Source organism: Gossypium hirsutum, chromosome A10 (assembly GCF_007990345.1).
Source record: "Gossypium hirsutum isolate 1008001.06 chromosome A10, Gossypium_hirsutum_v2.1, whole genome shotgun sequence".
NCBI lineage: Eukaryota > Viridiplantae > Streptophyta > Magnoliopsida > Malvales > Malvaceae > Gossypium > Gossypium hirsutum.
This window is the reverse complement of record NC_053433.1, coordinates 101,755,534-101,776,878: the sequence shown is the minus strand read 5'-3', so window position 1 is coordinate 101,776,878 and position 21,345 is coordinate 101,755,534. Positions and strand designations below refer to the sequence as shown.

The 21,345-nt window shown below is 31.8% G+C and overlaps 1 non-coding gene and 1 pseudogene across 1 annotated transcript; both read right to left on the bottom strand.

The window, feature by feature from the left end:
- Positions 1-8,871: 8,871 nt before the first annotated feature.
- On the bottom strand, positions 8,872-9,585 carry LOC121208058 (60S ribosomal protein L14-2-like; annotated as a pseudogene).
- Positions 9,586-20,407: 10,822 nt separating this feature from the next.
- Positions 20,408-20,514, bottom strand: LOC121208701 (small nucleolar RNA R71). Its single transcript, XR_005903832.1, has one exon. It is a non-coding gene; the product is annotated as a small nucleolar RNA R71 (small nucleolar RNA).
- Between the last annotated feature and the right edge of the window lie 831 nt (positions 20,515-21,345).

Sequence of the window (21,345 nt, the reverse complement as noted above, 5' to 3'; positions counted from 1 at the left end):
GTAAGTTATATTGCATTTTCAAAGAAAGAATGCATACTTAAACCTTTAAAACACGGAATAATTATGAACCCTAACATGAAAACAAAAGAAGCATATTCTCAAAGAGAAAACATGGACCAAAGTAGCAAAATTAATATAACTTAAAAGCATCATCATTTATTTTTTAGTCTGGGTAAGGCTTGAAGGCCCATAAATTTGGATAATTTTTGTCACCTTATATGGACAAGTTTTGCCCATAATTTCTTTCAGTTAAATCAGGCTTCGGGCCTTAATACCCACTTACTTAGTTTCAGATTTTAATCAAAAGCTTAATCCAAAAAGTAAACACAAAGTATTATTATATAATTTCAAAACTGGCTCTAGCAACATAAGTATATGTTTTCACTTCATTGAACCAAATTTTGTTAAATTTAGGGGGCGACTTTAGGGATTTTACACCCTAAATTTTTTAAAATTTCAGTTTAACTCTTTTAATTTTTAATTTTTTAATTTTAATCTTATAATTAATGTTTAAAAATAAGATAATTTTGTGTTTGGTCCCTCAAAGTTTTCCAAAGTTTCTTTTAATTTGATTTCTTTTATAGAATTTATAATTTTCTATAATAAATTTAATAACATTGGTAAGCTAATACAAAATAGTTTTTAAATATTAATTTGGTAAAAATAATTAATACTTAAATAATTTCAATTTCAATAAAATTAAGCATCTAAATGTTTTGATTATCAAAATCATCTCACATTTAATAGGCCAGACCTAGTTTTAACGTATCTATTTTTAAATATCCCGGCCTTCTTATCAATATTTCTGGCTTTCCCCTATTCCGTGAGTTTCTGGGTCGTTTTTTCAGCAGTGGACTCGCACGCTGGTTGTGGTAGAATTTGGATAGTTTTGTCGTCTTACATTCGACTTAGGTCCATTGGTGCACGTTGTTTCCAGTGACTTGCTGGTTGTTGTAGACGAGCCACAATGATTTCATCTTTCGTAATTCCAATGGTAGCAGCAAGCATGTGGTGGTAGCGAGTATTGCGTGTGGGCAAGCAATTATCACTATGGATCTTCCCAACCGTCTCTCTAGCTGCTCTTATTCTCGTATGTGTTGGCAACCACCGAATCTGGATTGGTCAAGGTCAACGTCGATGGTCGTTGTCTGAGCGACGTAACAGTGCTTGTATTGGTGGTGCTGTCCGAGATTGTTGTGGGGAATGGCTAGGTGGCTTCACAATGTCAATTGATGTTTCGTCGGTTTTCCAACTAGAGGCACGTGCGTTGTACGTCGGACTTCAGTTTGCATGGGATAGGGGCTTCCATAGTGTGGCGGCGGAGAGTGATAATGCCCTTCTCAGGAGTGGTGTTACTGTGGACAGCAGCTTTGGTGAGTTGCGGTTAGCGCATGCGTTGTGTGAGCGTAATTGGAACGTATATGTCTAAGACATGTTGGCCGTGCTTTGGACCAAGTTGCTGATCATCTGCCACCGATCCGTTCTTCCCAGCTGAATGAGTTTAATGCTTTCCACACAGCTCCGGTGTCGGCTGAACCTTTGTTGGCTGCAGATGCACGCTGTTTCTTCCAAGATGTTAGCAGGGAGCTAAACATTGTCTAGTAGTTAGCTCTGCTCTTTTCTAAAAGGCAAAGTTATTAAAAGATAAGAATGCCTCATGGCAGTTTTTAAAAAGATGAAAAATCAATAAAAAGGGAGTTGCACGATTAAAAGGAGCGGAAAAAGAGAGATAAGAAACTGTTGCAGATCGTCTTCTTCATATTTTCTATAGGAGCCCAACGGCCCACTACTTCTTTCACCATTTTTCTTTATCCTAATCTCTGTCAACTCTCTAATCCCAGTGAGCTAGCACTAAACGACCTCAATTTAGCCACCATCTTCCCCCCCAAGGAAACCACAGTCACCAATATCCTCACCCTTTGTCTTGTGCTAAAACACCCCGATGCTGTCAGCCATCATCACTGCCCACTTGCAAGGCCATATCAAGTCCAAACCCTCTAAATACCTGAGGAGAGCATGAAGCTTGCACAGGAGAAATGGTGATCAAATACAGTGAGCAGGAGCACATTGAACTAATCTACCCCCAAAGTTATTGGGCTACAATATAATTTCTCTTTTATTGTTAACATGGTTTATTATTTTGTTGAGCATGTCATTGTGTTGTTGGATCTCCACAAATTTAAGGCTTGGGTGTCGTTCATTGCATGTGTTTTGTATTCTGTATTAATATATAACAAATATAACCCGGATTAGATGAGATAATAATTTCTTCTACCTTAATTAATGGTTTAAAGTTTAAATTTGTTCTGAGTATAAAATAATTTTAAAATTCGTGATTATCGTCTACTCATTTAATTGTCAAGAAACTAAAAAAAACTTAAGTATTTAACTTAAATTTGAGATTAAATTTGAAAATAAAAAAAAAAATAATATTAATAGATAGATCAAAAATTTTAACTTTGAAAAGTGAAAGAACTAAATTAGTGGAGATTAAATTTTAAATATATAACAAAAATTTATATAAATAGTAACTTTTAAATAATTTAATCAACAAATAAATAATTAATCCAACAAAGGTGAAAACCATAGCAGTTATAATGTGTTTTTGGCATGAATGTTTGGACACGTTCTGTTTCAATGCAATATGGGGCTTGTTTCATGGGTAAATTCAATGCATTTGGTGAAAACCTATATGCAAGAATATATTTTTAAAAAGTTTTATTTTTTAGATAAAAATAATAAAAATAATATTTCTCGAACTACCATAATTTATAACTTTTTCCGCCTCATTCGGAGAGATTTCATCGATTATTATTACTCCTATATGTCGTAGACTCGAGAGAGATATAGGAAAGCACTTAATATCTATGTTATTTATTCCAATATTATATATATATTTAAAAATCCAATAATAAAAATAAATATATACATTTGAGATCATAATTAAATATTGAATTTTTAACTTTTAATTTTTGAGACTCGAGGCAACACGTATTTATTGATGTGTCAATTTTAGGTGTAGCGAGGGTACTAAAACCTTCTTCACGCGTGAGCAACTCCTAAATAACAATTTTACTCTGATTTTCTGGACATAGAGTAAAATTATCTTTTTAAAGAATATTAAAATTTTTCTTTTTAAAAGATTATTTTATAGGTGACTCGATTACACCAAAAAAAATTCGATAATGACTCCTTATTTTCATAAAACCACATGTTTTCATATTCTATCAAAATATATCAAACTATTTTATGTAAAAAATTGGTTTCATGAAATAGTTTGATAGAGATTTCATGGTGAAACAATTCTTTTGATCATTGAAAGGAAATGCCTTTAATTGGTACACAAATCTTGAGCTTGAAAATGATTGACAACTAGGAAGAACTTGAGTAATAATTTCTCAATCAATTTTATAGCACTCGTCGCATTATCAACATGGTCGAGCTCACAAGATCACAATAGTGAAAAGACGAGGCAATCATCGATTACATTCACCACTGGAATAATCTAAGTCTAAACTACAAACAGAAATTGTCAAAATCATCTACCATCAATATGTGGATACAAGGCATGAATTGGGCCTTACGCTACATTCTCCAAGGCATCAAGCCCAAGTCCGTAGTAGAATTAGCTATCACGCTCACAACATGGAGTTAAGTATGACAACTGTTGCAAATGAAGAACCTCCTGAGCAAGTAGTTCACAATGAGGGCGAAATTTTAGTTGATGTCGATCAAGCCATTGCTAGAAATGTCCGATGCACAACTAATCTCTCTCATAGGTGTTAGCCCTGCTGATAACTCAACAGGCTTCATATCAGTTTGTCGCACCTCTAGCATTTCCAAGGAGGTCTCATTAATACTCTGTTCTACCAAGTTAATATTCCCTCCACATGAAACATCTTTGTTTAGCTGGATTGCCAACAATACCTTGGTTCCACCCTTCATGTCTAAACTCAACGACATAATGGATTGTTGTTTTCAAGTATCCAAGATACATATACAATAAAGAACCAAAAGAGAATTAATTTTGTTAAGGAAATTCAAGCTAAGAACAAAATACTAATCATCCAAGTGTCCAAGTGAATTACTTTGAAGTCTTCATAGCCTTTTCTATTGACTGATTTGTAGCACAACTATTTGTACTACTCCCACAGTTGGGACCTCTTTGAAATTTACGGTATTGATCTTCTTATTCAATTTACTAATCGAGAGACTAAATTTACCCCCGACTTTCTTCGATATGAACAAGTTTGATGCCCCCGTATCAACAAAAGCACTCTTTATCTACCTTACGATGTTGATGTCCATAAACATCAACCCTTTCTGCTTGTAATCCCTCTTCACTTTTGCAGAATTGAGTATCATTGACCCAAGCTTTAAAGTCTTTCTCTGAATTTGCTTCATCTTCTTTACTGATTGCGGATATCTTGGATCGCTTTAGGCAATCCTGCATCCTATGTGGACCACAACGTAAGAAACATTTCACTATCTTCTTTTCATTCTCTTTGACCCTCTTAGCTTCGACAAAACTCAAGATCCAACCAAGCTTCAATGGTGCTTTTTCTAGCTCATCATCCCCTTCAATGGCAGAAAGCACAAATCGTTTCAGACAATCCCATACAATATGAGGACCTTCGTAAAGGAAGCATATCACTTGCCCCTTTAGTTTGTTGTTACACTTCTACTTCCCATTATGTAGTTTTCTATTACCATTATTGTCATTGTTATTCTCAACTTGTTATTCTTCATCTCCCCCACCATTGCCCTTATCTTTGGACTTGGAAGACTCGAACTTGTCTTTCCTCGGAATAAGCTCGATTAAGGATTTTGCTACGATTTTGGCTTTGGTAAGTTCTTTAACCCCTCGGCCTTGCAACTTTATCTTTGCCCAAGGCTTTAGCATATCCATAGAAGAGAACAAGGCCTCTTTCTCACCCATATCAGAAATTTGGAGCATGAGTTCACTAAAATACTGCACATATTCCCTAACTAGTCTTTGTTGAATAAGCCGACGAACTTAGCCTGAACCTCAACCTCGGCATAATCTGGTTAAAACTACCCCTTGAATTCACTCTAGAACTCCTCCCAAGTCCTAATGGCAATACCTCATCATCTCTCATTTGTAGACCTACGACGCCATCATAACAAAGTGACGTTAGTAAAATACATGGCAATAGTATTTACCTTAGTTGTATCATCAATAATGCCTTTGGCATTAAACTATTGCTCCATTCCCAATAAGAAGTTGTCCACATCTACCTTGAGCTCCTTAATTTGTTCCTTCAAAACCGATACCATTGCCTTGAAATCATCATTCTTCTTAATCAGCTCACCCACAGCGGCATTGAAAACCCTTTGCGTCGAATCCACATTAGCATTGAAGGCATCTACCACTTGTTCCTTGAGTTGGTCTTGCCTTGATTCTAGCTTTGTGGTACGCCCATCAACTTTCTCAAGGGTCTCCTTCACATCACCCATGGATCCCTCAAGTTTGAAAATTTTGTCTTGTAATGCTAACAACATATCTCTCAAGTTGTTCGCTTTCTTGCCCCTCCCACAGATCTCCATAGACTTAACCTGCTTGTCTACTCCTTTCTACATCTCGAACAACGCCTTTAAACACTAGCTCTAATACCAACTATCACGGGGCTAGAACTTAAGTCTGGCAAACGACGCGATCTTAGGTAATTTCTTTGCTTCAAATCCACCTAAGTCAGTCTAACTCTCGAAAGATGAGAATTCTTACAAAAATTCTCTAAGTCATTGAAAGATAGCGGAAGCAACGAAAAGCAAATGAACAACAGAAGAACTGAAAAGCTACAAGAAAGCAATGCACACAAGGTTTTTTTTAAATGCTTTCAAATATATTCTTTAACTATCAATGGGATGATTATAAATAAGGAGGAAAACCTCTATTTATAGTTGAGTTTCCTCAGATCCAATGGTACGGATCACATTACATCAACGACTGAGATTAGTGCCCATCTACAAGATGAAAGTCCTAAGGAATTTAAACTCTATGCACCTTATCCCTTAGGATTTATAATAATTACTTTGGTAACTCTAGTTTAATTGAAGTGTTTCATTGGACCACCAATGCTTCAAGTAGATGGTCTTCTCCATATATTCCACGAATCAAGCCAATTCAAGTGGACTAAATGAGCTCTATTTGATCAATTGACCTCCATGGGACGTTCCGTGTGCATTTGTCACGGGTCTTGATCCACAGTTCGTGACACTAGGTTATGCTTGATGCTTTATGATTATTGATTTATCAAAATTATTAAAAGAATTGAAGGTTTCTCCATCTTGTTAATCCATATTTAGGGTGTTTTTGCTACCATACTCTTATTTATAAAAAAAGAAATAAATAAATAAATTTTTAGTTTGTTGGTATTTAGTTGAGTAAAAATATATTACATCAATATAAAATAATAATCGAAAAAAAATTAAGGCTCCATTTGATTTCATGTAATAAAGATTATTTTCATTTTATTGGAAAATAAAAAATATTGAAAGAAATTAGTTCAGTTGAAAATTTTTAAAAATAAAAATATGTGAAAATGAAAAAAATACTAAAAAATTGTTTTCATTGTTTCTTACTAAAAATGCTTTGCAAAACTGAAAATTTGATAACACAAAATTTCATTTAAAAAATAAAAAAATATTCTTTTTTTAAAAAAAAATTTAAATATCAATAATTATAATATTTTATTTTATTTTATTTATAGAAAACAGAAACTAACTTTCTTATCATGTTTTCATTTTTTAAAACAAAATTTTCCTTTTTATTTAATTTAAAAGGAAAAAGAAAGGCTTGAGTAGCTTTTTCAGTAAAATGAATTTCTAAATGGCAAGAATAAAATGCATATATTATAAATAAATTAATTATATTTGAAAGGTAAAAGAACATAGATTTGTCAAATCCAAAAATAGTTCATTACTAAATAAACATCTAAAATCCATTTATTTGAAAAATTATCATTCATGTTGCATTTCTAAATAGTTTACAACTATTTTCCACATCCAACTTCTAAAATACAATTTCCCAAATGACATTTTACATATTTTGTCACCTTTCTCACCTCCTCTAGAGTGTTTGGCTCCTTCACCGGCAACACCACAAGAACTGTTTTCTCTCAACTCATGACTCTTTGTTACAATCTTTCCCATTTCCCTTCTTTTCTTTTCTCTTCTTCAATCATTGTCTTCAATTTGCTGCTACTACTAACTTACATAAACGAAAACACAAACTGGGTTTTGATTGTTTTGTAGGGAGATATTTTTCTTGGAATTCCAATGATTTTTGTTTCTCCTTCTTTGGGTGAGAATTGGTATTCTTTGAGTTCAAGTTTTAATGTTGATGGGCCAATGGGGATATTTCATTCATATTGCCCAATATTATAAAGATATTGACAGCTTCGTCTTGCCCGATGAGCCTTATACACCTTATCCCCCCATCTATTACATCATTATTCACTAAGGAGCCCCTCAAGTGGTGAGTTTAATTTGTTTTTATTTTACCATTGTACAAGCCAGATCCAAACTTGTTGCTTGAAAATGAATATCAAGATGAAACTCAAAATCTGATCCATCATCCATAATCACACAACTCACCTCTTTACCCCTCTGCAACGCATTATTGTACACATTTTTAATTTTTTTTATTTGTTTAGTTAGATCAAGTTTTTGTAATTTATTTGTTTAGTTAAAATAACTTTTATTTTTGTTCAATTTGTTACATAAAGCATTAGAAGAAATTACTAATAAATTCAAACAAGTTTATTAACATCACATTTTAAATCAAATCATATAATATTTTACAAACAATAAATTATATTTATTGAATTTAAATTCATAATAGCATTTATGATTGCTTTATGGCCTTTTTGATTAGAGGTGGAGCTAAGAGTGCGTTTGGTTCGCTGTATTGGATTAGAGGTGTATTGGATTAGAGGTGTATTGGAATAGAGGTGTAATAGCAAATCAACTGTTTGGTTGAATGTAATGGAATAGAGGCGTAATAGTAATCTTGTGTTTGGTTGAATGGAATAGAGGTGTAATAGCATAATGGAAAAAACTAAAATGACTAGAATACCCTTAGCATAAATTTATTTTGGTAAATGATTATTGTTTTAATAAGATTATTAATATCAATAATAAATAATTTAATCATATTTAAACATAATTATTATTAAATATATTATAATTAAAATATGTAATTTAATAAAATTCTTAATAATCAATATTCTTATATGAATTTACTCAAATCATAATATATGATACTATAAAATATAAATTAACATAATTATTATTAAATATATTATAATTAAAATATATAATTTAATAAAATTCTTAATAATCAATATTCTTATATGAATTTACTCAAATCATAATTTAATAAAATTCTTAATAATTAATATTTTTATATGAATTTACTCAAATCATAATATATGATACTATAAAAGATAATTTGAAATAATTAATATTAAAATTAACATGTAACTGTTTGTTACTCATTCTTTGTTTCTTATTCTTTTTGTTTTTGATCATGTATCAATCATTTAAACCAAATGCTTGGTTGTATTGGACAGTGTTTTATTACTTTATAAATGCATGATTTTATATACACAAATACATATGTATAGGAAAATTATCTGAATGAATGGTTAATATTTATTCAGCAAAACTTAGTATATACACACATAAATTAAGGTAAGATAATTAACTCGATATCTAGCTTGAGCAGCTCGAGTTTGTCTAAACAATACATCAAAACTTTTTATTTTGAAGCTTATAAACTTAAACAGCTTAAGTGTCTTATTTTTCATTATGCTATAAAGGGAATATAAATAAATACCAGAATTTTGATAAGAAAAATTGCAGCAAGCAAAGCAATATCCTGCTATTAAACTCACTATAAAATATGTAATATAACAAACAAAGATCTCTCAACTGATCTTTAATCTTTTTAATCATTTGTAAATAAAAGAAAAAATTACAAAAAAGAACAACCTGCAGAATGTTTGATGACAAAAACTAACAAAAATCCATGATTCAATATCAAATTCAAGATGCATTCTCCTTTTTCAGCTTAGCAAGTTCTTGCTTGATGACTCCAGACCTCTGCAAAACCGTATTACAGCTCGTCAAGCTTCGATTGATGTTTTGAGGAAGTGCTTTCAAGAAAAGAACTTTGGTATAAAACGGGTAGACACAATAGGGGGTGTATCGGAAACTGACCTTGATCTTAGCCAACATAAGCTTGAACCTATCAAAGTCGTTGAGAGATGCTCTTCTCTTCTGGACAATCAACTTTCTACCCCACGAGCTACTTTCCCATTTGTTCTTAACATCTGCAAGTTAACATAAGAGTGATAAGAAAGAAAACATATCTTCAAGAAACAACATTACAAATGCTGGTGAATGTTATCGTTGTCCTTACCAGCCTTCTCCATAGCTTCGATCAACCCATTTGTTCTTGGGAACACGTGGAATGTCAATTGTGATATCTGTCAATGTAAGCCTCTTGAAGTTCATTTGGCCTCTTACCATATCCGGGGCATCAACAAGTGCTTGCCACATTAAAAATACAGTCACTTCTTACACGTACATCTCCAAATAACACCTATAGGACTTCAACTAGACTAGTTGGTTGATAAAGGAACATTGATAATTGAGCAGACCATAATCCAAAGACTAAAACCAGTAAGATGGGTTAGTAGAAAAATTATGCAGCCAAAATCTAATGGTCACATTAAAGACATGTTTAAACCCTTCATATGACATGTGATAAAGGAAAGGGCTTTCTTACATGACCACAGGTAAGTTTGCAGGCAATTGCATGACTTGCTTCATGCAAGAATACTGTAATGAGCTTAAAAGGCAGCAACAGCACTGTTCTCCATAGCTACAACAATCAGGGGGAAACATTAGGTCAATCCATTTAAGCAAACAGAGGCAACCAGTTTAAATTCCAAAGAATGCTGTATCTTTTAACAGAAATTCAACTGCAGTGAATCCTCCTAGAAAACTCCTAAAACCTTGGCATCCTCATCCTTATGAACAACTTATGAAAATTGTTGTAAATGCCATAGCATTTATGAGTTCCTTATGAACAGATTTACAACAAGTATTACAAAAGTAAATCACAAATGCTCCCAGAAAAGAACCCAATTTCCTTCCACGTGCAAACCAAGAAACTATTTAAACTGTTAATCTATTTCGTAATTCAAATTACCATTAATTCGATGGTTTCTCCAAAACAAGAAACTTATTAAATTTTAAACTAAAACTAACAATCATGGCTTAGTCAACTAAACCGTAGATATATCATCCTTCAAACAAACATAACCAAGGAGCTCTTACCAAAATTACCCCATTGTTTTTACCGTGTTTATATTGTTTCCTTACAACAACCAAAAGCATAGCAGAGAAAAAGATGATCTTCTTTATAAACAAGAGAAAAAAAAATTCAAGAAAGAAGCTTACAACAAGAATGACAACAGTGAAGACACCAATTGTAACCAAAAAGGTAACTTGGCCATTATTGCAGCAACTGTTTAGCTCCCAGTTCACCATTTTTCTGCCTTTATTTCAAAATCTAAAAAGAACCTTTTTTTTTCCAGGGGTCTTTTGTTTGGGATTTGAGAAAGTTAGATGAAAAAAAAATATATGTTCCAATATCCAAATCATTGAACTTCAAATAAATAGAAAAAAATATCTCAAAAAGTTTATAATAAAGGCTTCCTAAATTACCAAGCATCAAAAACCCAGAAATTTTCATCCTTTTCATTCACAGACCAAATAAAGAACTATGAAAACACACTAAAAGGGAAAAAAAATCTCGATAAGAAGAACACACCCACAAATGGTACGCCAGAGGATGTTAGAGGAGCAGAACACACTGGATGTTAGAGGAGAAGACGGTGAGGAGAGTGGAGAAGAAAGGTAGAAGGAAGAAACAGAACGTGGATTTTGGGTAAAACAGAAGCGTGAATCGGGAGGGTAAAACAGGGACCAAAATTGAAGCAGCACCTAATCTGAGCTCAAGGAAGGGATTAGAAAACGGTAGATTTTGGGGATTAGATCAGTAGTGTATTAGACCTGTAATAGCAATACACTGAACCAAACAAAGTATTAGAGAGGGATTAAGCGGGACCCACCGATTAGGGGTGTATTGGCTATGCCAATACACCCAACCAAACATGGTGTAAGGGCTTACAGGTACCCTTAAATGAAATTTTTTATTTTTGATCCTTAAAAATGGTAAAATTTATAAAATTTTAAATTAATAATGATAAAATCACATTTTGACCCCCTAAAAATAATAAAAATTTGATTTAATCTTTTAAAAATTATAAAAATACTATTAAAATAGTGAAATTATATTTTTACTATCATAAAAATATATTTTAAACTAACCCTATGTAGAGTTTATTGGAGTTTCACAAACCATATTTACAGTTAGCTTAGAATATATTTCCTTACTAGAAAAATGCGTAAACACTAGCAGAAGATCATGCTCACAAAAAAACATCTAAACAAGGTTGGGCTTGGTTGAAATAGAGTTGGGTTGACATCCTTGATAAAGGATTGTGTTTGAATATGTTAGAGAAAAATAATTTAGTAAGTGTTTATCAAATGTTTGAATTGAAAGGCTTTAAGTTAGTGGGGTTTAGGGAAAGGGTTAAGGTTTTGGGTATATTTCTAAAGAACATGTTACTTTGATTTTGTATGAGTTTTCATACCTATGAATTCAAACCCAACCCAACCCATTTACCTAAACCCAAACCCCATCATAATTTGTACTTGATATCCAAAAATTAATCCCGGTTAATAATTTATACAGATTACCCATAAATTAAACCCTAAGCATATTATCTTCAAATCTTAAATTTATACCTTTTTATTTTCATTTTATGAAATAGTCAATCTTATGTTAATTATTTAGTATGGATTTAAATGAGTAATGCGATACATTTAACGTACTTTTTATTTTATATTATCTAATCTCATTGTTACCATTATTTTTATATTAATAACAGATAAATCTATCCAAACCCATCCTTGATCTTCTCATCTTAAAAGCAAAAAAACATCCTAACTAATATTAATATCTCCACAATAAAGAAAGAAATAAAAATAGTGATGGTTAAGTCCGCTTTTCAACCGAATCGATCCAAAAAAATGTTGGTTCCATTTTCTCGGTTTTAGAGATAAACCAATCCAATTTTGGTTCTTAAAAAAAATCAGTTTTCTATTTTTTATACCAAACCGACTAAATTTTACTACTATAATTGTAATAGTTTTCCATTTTACTATATATAAAATATTAAAATATTCTTATTTTAAGAGATAATTAATTATTATTGTCGAAACCATTTTCAAATCGAGTTTTGGAAAATGGGAATCGATTTTAAAAACGAAAACGGGAGTCGCCACCAATCTTTTTAGGTGTGATTGGATTACCTTTAAAACATTTTGTTTTAAATCATTAGTTTTGGTCCACGAAATAAAAGAACGGGTTCGGGAGTCGGTTACGTACGAGGAAGGATTAACACTCTCGTAACGCCCAAAAATTGGTACCTAATTGATTATCAAATGTCTTTAATGTTGGAAATTTAAAAAATTTTAAGATGTAATCCTCTTTAAAATACTTTGATTTTGAAAATTTGGGTTCACTCGTAATCAAAACATTGACACTAAGTTAACCTTTTGGAAATCCCTATCTCGAAACGACAAATCACCACATCCAATAAGTTAGGACACAACGCTTTGAAATTCCAAGACAGTTGCTCGTATTTTGAAAATCTTAAAAACTTAGAAGGGTACTTGACTATTTGAACTCAGCGAGAAAAGTTGCAACCCAATAAGTTAGGGCACTACTTTTCTCGAAGCTTTCAAATACTAAGCATTGCCTTTTTTATTTTTATAAAACTTTTAAATATTGTTTTAAATGACCTTTTAGAGTAACAATTCTATATTACGAAACATAGATATTCAAATAGCGTATATTACAAAGTATTATAACACTTTATATAAATGCAATCACTATATAGAGGGTAAAATAGAATAATAAAAATAATCATGCTAAGCAAATAGGAATATACCCAAAAGAAAGCATAATAAATGCACTAATTATATACAATATATCATAAATAAAACATTAAATAATATAAAAAACATGGTAAATATTAATGTGTAAAATATGTATGAGTAAAAATAGATGACATGCATAGCAAATGGATAAATAGAATCTACATAAAATATAAAATATACAATCCAATAATTTAATGTACACATGAATGGATTAATAAATGAAATGATGCATATAATACAATATATCAATGTACATATATAAAAATATGCATTTGAAAGTAAATTATAAAAGTCTAAGATATTACATAACATAACAATAATACATTAATTCTAAAGTAAAAACAAATATTGTATAATAATAAAAAAAACATAAGTTCTAAAAATATATGTATAATATAAACAATTGATAAATAGAATGAGCATATAAAAAAATATGATATTTAATAATAAATTTAAAATATAATATATAATAAAAAATATTTATAAGAATAATAATAATATAAAAAATATATTATATATTGGTTTAGAAAAATAATATATAAAATATCAAATATGTAAAAGAATTTATATTTATAATGAAATGATTATATAATATATATACATGCATAGAAAATATATATTTGAAAATAAACTATATAAAAGGTTAAATATTATGATATATAAAATACATAATCAAATGTATAAAAGATAGGAAAAAATATACATATTTGAAAAATGAAGAAATTAAAATAAAAAAAGGGTTGAAAAACTAAGATAGACGAAGAATAAAATAAGAACAAACCACAGAGAGTAAGAACGCAAGAGGGAGAGAAATTTGAGTGAATACTCTCAAGAATTCTTATTGCTTCCCAAAACTCGAGTGTCCTTTACAATGAAGGGAGAGACCTCTATTTATAGTTGAGCCTCCTCAAATCCAACGGTATAGATCAATTACATCAACGGTTAAGATTAAAGGATATCTACCAATTAAATCTCTAAGATTACAAAATCATATCTTCTAAGATTATATATCATATCTAAGATTGCAATCATATCTAAGATTGTATCATATCTAAGATTGTATCATATCTAAGATTGCATATCGTTGAAGATTATATTTCCATATGAGTCAAGCTTGTAGATGGACCTTAAATCTTTTCAAGTAATGGGCCATTCCGATCGGGCCAAATTATATTTGTAATTCTGGACTGAACTTTGGACTTCGTTTTTTTTTTGGGTTTATTATTTTTGTTTTTGGACTTATTTCTGGGCTCGGGCAAAATTGAGTGTCTACAATTATAACAATATTTTTATATTTTCATACTTTTATATAATTTTTAAATAAAATAGTTAAAAAATGTCTTTAAGAATAAAAAATAATACCAATAAATTTATATAAAAATGTTTTACTATTCTATCAATAATAATTTGTTAAAATAATTTTATAAATATTTTTTTAATATAAAACTATTTTTATTTATCCACCTCGTGAGTGTGATGATATCTGATTATTATTGTAAGCTTTGAAAGAATCTTTTAATAACCTTTTGGAGGGTGGGCCAATTGGGTCGTCGAAAATGTTTACCTTATCTGTTATTTGTCTAGGGACCCTTCCCACAATATAATTAAACGTTGTCTTCTTAAATTTAATTAATTTAAAATACTATAACTTTTCTATTCTAATCCATTGACAAGAATTAAAGTTGTCCATAGATTAGGTCACCTGTTCCGACTCAAAAGTCCGCCTAAAAAGTAGACTTTAGTAAAAAATAAGGCCTATTTAAAAGATGGGTCAAACTTTAGATAAGATTTTTTGGCTCAGGTTTGACTTAAATTTGTAAAAAGAATTTGTTGTTTTGTTATTGTTTTTCTACTCTTTTGCTACTATTTTATTATTATGTGTTACTATTTTGTTGTTATTGTTTGAATATTGTATAACTTTTGTTTTATTATTAATTTTGTTTCCATTTTAGAGGCATTTACTTGTTAAGTTGAACTTATCTTATTGTTATTTAAGTGTAAATACTTTTTTTAATTTATTTTCAATTTGTTGAGAAATATTTATTTTAATATTTTTAATGTATTATATTTTTAAATTTTTTTATATAAAAATAAAATAAAATAAATTTATTACGGTCGGTCAGACCGGGGTTTTAACATTTTTATCTAGATTAAATTTAGACAAAAATTTAAACTCATTTTTGGGATCGAGTTAGACCCAGACCTATCAATCGAGCCTACATTTTTATTAGGGCCCGACTTGAACCCGACAAGACTGTGAACAAGTCTACCTGAAATCAAACTCATTTTTCGCTCTATATATTATGGCGAATTCAATATTTTACCCATATGTATATATAAGTTAAAAAAAAGTAACAGTATTATTAAGTATTTTAATATATACATTTGCGTATCAACTTTCATGTAAGTTCTTTTATAATAATAATTTTATTTTTACTTGAGTGAGTCATGAAATTTTTTCTTAATGCATATCAATTTTTTTTCTTTCCCTGTTAATCGATTTGAACTCACATGGTAGAAGCCATGCCCATGTAAAAAAGGCAAGAAAAGAAAGGTAGGTGGGGACCATGGCCACGAGGGAGGGTTAATTAGTTTGCTTTTACATGGCAAATAAAGGTGTACTGCAATTTTTAAGCTGTTGGCCTAAACCTTGACATGTCACATGTGACTAATGATTTTTTCACATGCCTTATTTGAATCGTTATTACCACTTTTTCAACAATCTTTCATCCACCTTTTTTTAAAATAAATAAATGGATATAAAATAAAATAAGAGGTATTTATAGGTTGATTCAATTAATTAAATATTTATTAATATGTTAGCAAGTATTATAGAATATATGTCATCTGGAGATAGACTTTATTTTAAAAATAATACTATAACAAATACAAATGATAATTTAGTTTTACCTTCTAATTCTTAAATAGAAGAAGAATAAGATAATATTAGTACAAATTCAACAACACCGATAGGTATGAAAACTAAAATATAAAAAAGTCTTTTTTAAATATGTTTTACAAGCATATGTTTTTCTAAATGAAATAGGAGAAGAAATTCCTACTATAAAATTCAGATTAGATCATGAACCATTTGATATAAACAGTATTGAATAGGGTTTTGTTAGAGAAATTGTAATACAAAACTTTTTTTTCACTTATTAATAGATCATTTAAAAAGTGATCTAAAAGCACTATTTTCAACCTTCTATGGAGACTAATAGCATGCTCATGCACATAAGGCACACTAAACTTTATTGACCAAATAATTATAAAGGACAAGTACTTATATTATAATTTGAAGAGTAAATTAGTGTTTTCATAGGGGATAATTCATTGACTGTGCATTTAATTTTGAAGTAAAAAGAACAAATTTAAACTATCATAACCTTGAATGTTAAAAAATCTAATTTATAGTTAAACTTAAAAGTAAATGCAGAATAATTAAATTGCTCACTAGAGTTATAAATTTGTTCCTAAGCTTATAATATAAAAACCTATAAGTTTAACCCCTAATAAAAAATAACTAAACAAACAAGCAAAATAAAGAAATTTTACCAACTTTTTCAATAAAATTATATATATATATGCATATATTTGGGTTACACCTTCATCAAATTCCTTGCCAAATCACTTGACTTCTATGCCTGAAGATAAAATTCGGCGAAGCTCAACCTCACCTAATTCCACATTACATAAGATAGGTCTAGGAAATCCCTGGAAGATATATAAGGAAGAGCTCATGCTAGCACCTGCCAATTCATCCCCTCTCCAAGCCTAACAACACTCTACCTAGTCACCTCATATCGACTCCAATAGTGCTTCTAGTTGACAATCCACCACACTACCTTCTATATCTGTGGAGTGAGTGGAATAGAATGCTTAACAGGCAAGACCCATTCCCAATCAACCACCCTCTATAAATACCTCTTCTCAAAACTAGAGCAATTGGACATAGAACTCGAATACTCAAAATACAAACATCTCGCTACACTCCCCCCTCTCTCTCAAATGCTTTACACATCATAAACCTCCATCTCTAATGGCTTTCTACTCCTTACACTGTATGAACCACCACCATAGTCTACCTGAACACCTTGTACAACTTCATTGTTAATTAGCATCGTGTTTTGGAACAAAACAAAAAGCTATGTTTCTACATTCAATGAGCTATCATCATCAGTAATAAGGAGATCATGATGCAATCCATTATCAACACTAAGCTGGAGCTGAACACCAAGATCTACGTATGTTGTAAAATCTTATCACCCATCTTTTTCATAATTTCAGTAGTGGGGTAATAAGTAGACCTTACCATTTTCTTCCACCACATTGACAAATCATCAAGACGAGGGATATTGTCAAAATACTAGAGCATGTAGAGAGTTCAAGTCTACAATCCATTAGTATAAGGACTTTCAAGCTTAAAACAAGTTTCTTTAGGCCTGAATCTAGGATTATGCTTGATAAGGGGCCTTGAAGGACAAGAAACAACCAAGAAAAGAAGAAAAAAAGACTTTTCTTAAGACCAAATATGATCCCTAAGATGCCAACATAGCCTTGACCAAGGGGTTAACAAAATAATGGTGCAACCAAAAGAATGAATAATAAGGCTGTGATAAGGCGTCAAAACTATTGATAACCAAAACACCTAAAAAGTGTATTGCCTACGCTATCCACCATTACAGTCCCTTAAATATCTTGCAAAGAGATATCTTAGTAAGAATAAAGGAATATTGGGACTCTACCACCTATACGATCCAAGCCATGAAAACGAAATATAGTTAAATGCTTATATCACAAAAAGAGTATCGCCCATGCTATCCACCATTACAATCCCTTAAATAATAAGACTGTGATAAGGCGTCAAAACTATTGACAACCAAAACACCTAAAGAGAATATCACCCATGCTATCCATCATTGCACTCCCTTAAATACCTTGCAAAGAGATATCCTGGCAAGAGTAAAGGAATATTGGGGACTTTACCACCCATACGATCCAATCCATGAAAAAGAAATATAGTTGAATGCTTATATCACAAAAATAAAGACTATGCCATAAACAAATTTTTTCAACTTGCAAAATGCCATTGAAGTAGTTGTAAGGAGAAAGACAATTGGAAATATTCATAGAAAAAAGACCTCTCTCTTTAAATGAAGGAAGATGGGAGACATTACAATAAAAAGAGTTTTAGATAGTCTTAGAGTATTGGTCCATGATAAACCATAATTTATACATATTTTTATCCCATGCTTAGCACATTTATGGATGGTTTCTCCTTAGATTTGATGAATTCGATGCTCCTAATCCTTTAATTTCATGTTTTATACTTAGGTGAGCATAGGAGAGTAAAAAGAGCGAGAAACGGGCCAAAAACGAAGAAAATGGACCTACATGGAAAATCAACACGGCCTGGACTTCCTCAAACAGGCATGTCACACGGCTGTGTCCATTTGGCAGGATCGAAACACGACTAACACTGGTAGACTACACGCCCATGCCTATTCAACAGCCTTGACCACGAGCTGGAGTAATTGCACATGGGCATGTCACACGGGTGTGTCCCTGCCGAGCCCAAGTATAGCCCTATTCGGAAGAGGCCACTTTTGAGGTCTTTTAGGCATTCTAAAGCCTATTTAAACACCGGATGAGGCACTTAGAACAGGCACGGAGTAGGAAGCAAGGAATTACTCAAGGGAAGCCGATTGGTCCATCTCAAAAGTCGTATTCATCGTCAAGACTGAAGATCTCCTTTCAATTTCCATTTAGAGGTTTTGGGTTTTCTTTATGTTTTGTATTCATTATTCTTTTGAGATGTTTTCTTTTATAATTATGAACTAAACCCCTTAAATACCTAAGGGGAATGAAACTTAAGACATATCTTGTTATTATTATCTGAATTGTATGATAAATATTTGACTTGTTCTTAATTATGTGTTCTTAATTCTTGTTTTAATATTCCAGGATATTGATTCAAGTTAATACTCTTATTCAGAGGAGGAAAAGACCATGTCTAAGAGTAAATTTTTCGTAATCAAACGGAGTTGATTGCACACCTAGAGATAGGGTGATAAGATTTTGCTGGATTAGGGTGAAACCTAATAAGAGGATCCATAGATCGAGTTAATGCAACACTAGGACGATAATTAGAAAGAGATTTCAATTAATCAACCTAGGCTTAGACGTTATTAGTCTCGAGAGAGATAATAATATAACTTAGGGATTTCTACGGATCAAATCAAATTAATAAACCGTCTGATTCAGAGTCAAATGACAAGTGAAGTTTAGGTGGATTTTTTCTTGGGTATTGTCTTAAGCAATCGAGTTTTCCCAAAAGCTTTTCCCCAATTTCTCTCTGTGCACTCTTAGTTTAGTTAATTACTTTAGATAACCAAATCCCTTAATTTTTTGGCTAAATAATAAAAAAGAAGTAATTACTAGTACTCTTGGTTCCTTTGGGTTCGACAATCCGGTCTTGCTAAAACTATACTACTGTTCGATAAGTACACTTGTCTTCATCGTGATAATAGTTAGTTTAAAGAATGATTAAGTATAAATTTTTAAAACCTGTCACGAATATCACGTACCAAGTTTTTGGTGCTGTTGCTGGGGAACTAGAATATTAGGAACACTCGATTTTTATTACTTTAGCCATTCTACTTTATTTGTGAATTAAATTTTTATTTTCTTTCTAATTTTTCTTTTATTCGTTCCTGGCAGGTTTTTATAGTGTATGACTAGAAGAAACCCGCCGGGACCATTACTGTTTGATAGTGAGATCGATCGCACAATTCGCAGAAACCGAAGAGAAATAAGGCGAAGCTTACAATACATAGAGGAAGAGTAAGATGATGATACTTCAACCACAACCGAGGAGATGGTTGAAAACCAAGAAAATCTGCTACGTCCTATAATTGCTGCTAATCAGAATCCTACTCCACGTACTATGTATGATTATGCTAAACCTTCTTTAACAGGAAGTGAATCGAGCATAGTTAGGCCTGCTGTAGTTGCAAATAATTTTAAACTGAAACCTAACACCATTCAAATGATCCAACATTTTATTCAGTTTGATGGTTTGCAGGACGAGGATCCCAACGCTCACTTGGAAAATTTCTTAGGGTTTTGCGACACTTTTAAAATCAATGGCATTTCTGATGATGCCAATCTCCTTCAGTTGTTTCCCTTTTCGTTGAGGAATAAGGCTAAACAATAATTGAACTCGTTACCACGAGGGTCAATCACTATTTCGGAACAAATGACCGAAAAGTTTTTATTAAAATATTTTTCGCTGACTAAAACAGCCAAATTACGTAATGATATATCCTCTTTTGTGCAGATGGATTTAGAAACACTCTACGATGCATGGGAGAGATATAAGGATCTGTTGAGAAGGTGCCCTTACCATGGGTTACCACTCTGGCTACAGGTTCAAACGTTTTACAATGGCCTGAATCCTTCGACTCGACAGATGATTGACGCATTCGTTGGAGGAACTATTAATAATAAGACACCTGAGGATGCTTACGAATTTATAGAAGAGATGTCACTAAATAATTATCAGTGACAAGTCACGAGGACAAAGCCAACGAAAACAGTCGGCGTTTTTAACGTCGACTCAGTCACCATGCTCTCTAATTAGGTAAAACTTTTGAATAGAAAAATTGACGGTTTTCTTGGTTCTTCACAGGTTCACCCGGTAATGCAGTGCGAAGCAAGTAAAGGTGGATCAAGCAATTCAGAATACCCACCTTATGGCCACAACATAGAGAACGAGCAGTTAAATTACCTGGGTTAAAATCCTTGATCTCAAAATAATCCTTATAGTAATACTTACAATGCAAGTTGGAGGAACCACCCAAATTTCTCATGGGGAGGCCAAGGGAATCAGAGACCACCTCTATGCTTCCAACAACCACCTTACCAACAAAAGAAAAAGCTGAACCTTGAGGAGATACTAACAAAATTCATCTCGGTGTCAAAAACTCATTTTTAGAATACCGAGAACAACACTTAAGAATCAACAAGCATCGATCCAAGGGCTTGAAACTCAGTTAGGTCAACTCGCTAAATTGATATCTGAACAACCACAAGGTAGCCTGCCGAGTAACACTGAATCTAACCCAATGGAGCAACTCAATGCAATTACCATTCAAGATAAGGAAGGGTTAGTTGCACCTGAACCAGAACCGATACAAGAAACTGTGGTAAGTAAAGGCAAATGTGAGGTGGACCACAATGACC